Below are 2,480 nucleotides of genomic sequence, written 5' to 3'. Positions count from 1 at the left end.
ATCCTTGTCTTAGTTAAGGTTTCCATTGACTATAAAGAGACACCATAACCATGACAACTTTTATAAGGATAACACACCTTATCATTTCAGAGGTTCAGTCCATTATCATCATGAAGGGGAGCATAGCAGCGTGCTGGTAGACGTGGTACTGGAGAAGTAGCTGGGAGTCCTATATCTTACCGTCAGCAGGAAGTAGACTGAGACACTGGATGGTATCCCAAGCAGGAATCCTCAAAGCCTGTCTCCACAGTGACACATGTCCTCCAACAAGGCCATGCCTACTTCAACGAAGCCACACCTCCTAATAGTGCCATTCCCTATGAGATCATGGGGGTCAATTACATTCAGACTACCACAATACCTGACTGGTGATTGGTGTGGGAAGTCCTTCTGTATATGTGTTGCTTTTATTGGTTAATAAATAAGCTGTTTTCAGCCAATGGCTTAACAGAATATATATATTCTGTTATGTATATATAAGAGAAAGAGAGTAGGCGGAGTCAAAGAGATACCATGTAGCCACCAGAGGGGAAAGATGTGAGCTGCCAGCTGGAACCTTGCTGGTATAAAATATAGAAATAGGTTAATTCTAGATGTAAGAGCTAGCTAGCAATACACTTAAGTGATTGGCCAAGCAGTGATTTAATTAATACAGTTTCTGTGCAGTCATTTCGAGTCTGAGCAAAACAAACAAACAAACAAAATCCAAGAAAACATTCACACCCAAGAAGCCCAGGAAGTCAATATAATTATGTAAGATGCTGAGCCAGTTTTTATGGGACAGAAAAGGACATTAGGCAAAAAATACAACAAAGCACAAACATACTACCAACTTTTTATTAATATACATACTGCTTCATTAATTGTAATAACATGTCGTAGCAATGACTGACTTAATATCAGGGATAGTTCTGGTTCTACCAAGAACTCTGTACTACTCTTTGCTCAGTTTTCTGTAAATCTAAAACTGTTCCAATTTAAAATTAACTTTAAAAAAATGCCTTTCATGATGCCTAGTATGTGAAGGTGTTCAACAAGTAATCTGTATAATTATTGTTATCATTAGTAATAAAGTGGCATATTTTCCATTGGTACCAGTTCATAGTCACAGTCACAATCCTATTTAATCTCCCTGCTTTAATTGGGAGCCATTATTTCATAAAGAAGGAGTAAAGATGGCAGCCGCTGCGGCTAGTCGAGTGATCTGTAAGAAGCTGGGGCTACCTTCCCGCTGCCCACTCCAGACTCCTCGCGCGTCGCTTAGCCCCCCGCCTGCTCCGACCATGGCCACACTGAGGGTCCATCCTGAAGCCCAAGCCAAGGTGGATGTGTTCCGCAAAGACCTGTGTAGCAAGACAGAAAACCTGCTTGGGAGCTATTTTCCCAAGAAGATCGCAGAGCTGGATGCATTCTTAAAGGAGCCAGATCTCAATGAAACCAACCTGAGCAGTCTGAAGGCTCCACTGGACATTCCCATACCTGATCCAGTCAAGGAGAAAGAGAAGGAGGAGCGGAAGAAACAACAGGAGAAGGAAGAGAAGGATGAGAAGAAGAAGGGGGAAGATGAAGAAAAAGGTCCTCCCTGTGGCCCAGTCAACTGCAATGAGAAGATTGTGGTCCTCCTGAAGCGCCTAAAGCCTGAGATCAAGGATGTCACTGAGCAACTCAATCTGGTCACTACGTGGCTGCAACTGCAGATACCTCGGATAGAGGATGGGAATAACTTTGGAGTGGCTGTCCAGGAGAAGGTGTTTGAGCTGATGACCAGCCTTCACACCAAGCGGGAGGGCTTCCACACTCAAATCTCTAAGTACTTCTCAGAGAGGGGTGACGCAGTGGCCAAAGCAGCCAAACAGCCCCACGTGGGTGATTATCGGCAGCTGGTGCACGAGCTGGACGAGGCAGAGTACCAGGACATCCGGCTGATGGTCACGGAGATCCGTAATGCTTATGCTGTGTTATACGACATCATCCTGAAGAACTTCAAGAAGCTCAAGAAGCCCTGTGGAGAAACAAAGGGAATGATCTACTGAGCCCCCTCTCTCATTCCGATATGGGGTACAATAGAGACCTTCCTGCTCTTCACCGGGAATTATAGACTGTACCCAATCTTCTTCCTGCTGGGATTTCCCCCTTACTCTGCCTCCCAAACACAATAAATATATGGTTGCCCTCCCCCCAAAAAAAGAAGCTGGGGCTACGTGAGAGTCAAATCCCTTAATGCTAGCGTTCACCGGGCAGCCAGGGTGTGAGGGATTGCATCCAGCAAGGTTACAAGAAGAAGGTGTACCCTGGCCTGCCCATTCCAACCAGCTAATGTTTGGAGGTGGAACCCAAGATCTGGGCCTGCTACGCTTTTGGCCAACAACCTGAGTGCTGATGAGGTAACCAGAGCCCTGGAGAATGTGCTAAGTGGCAAAGCTTGAAGTGTCTCCAATGAGAACTGTCGGCAAGAGCACCAGAACCTGGACTCTACCGGA

General features: G+C 45.5%; 1 pseudogene; it reads left to right on the top strand.

Annotated features, from left to right (window-relative positions):
* Positions 1–1,229: 1,229 nt before the first annotated feature.
* LOC142833518 (proteasome activator complex subunit 1 pseudogene) lies at positions 1,230–2,048 on the top strand (annotated as a pseudogene).
* The last annotated feature ends 432 nt before the right edge of the window (positions 2,049–2,480 follow it).

This window comes from Microtus pennsylvanicus, chromosome 13 (assembly GCF_037038515.1).
Source record: "Microtus pennsylvanicus isolate mMicPen1 chromosome 13, mMicPen1.hap1, whole genome shotgun sequence".
NCBI classification, from domain to species: domain Eukaryota; kingdom Metazoa; phylum Chordata; class Mammalia; order Rodentia; family Cricetidae; genus Microtus; species Microtus pennsylvanicus.
The sequence above is the reverse complement of the archived record's forward strand: the minus strand, read 5'-3'. Positions and strand labels throughout refer to the sequence as shown.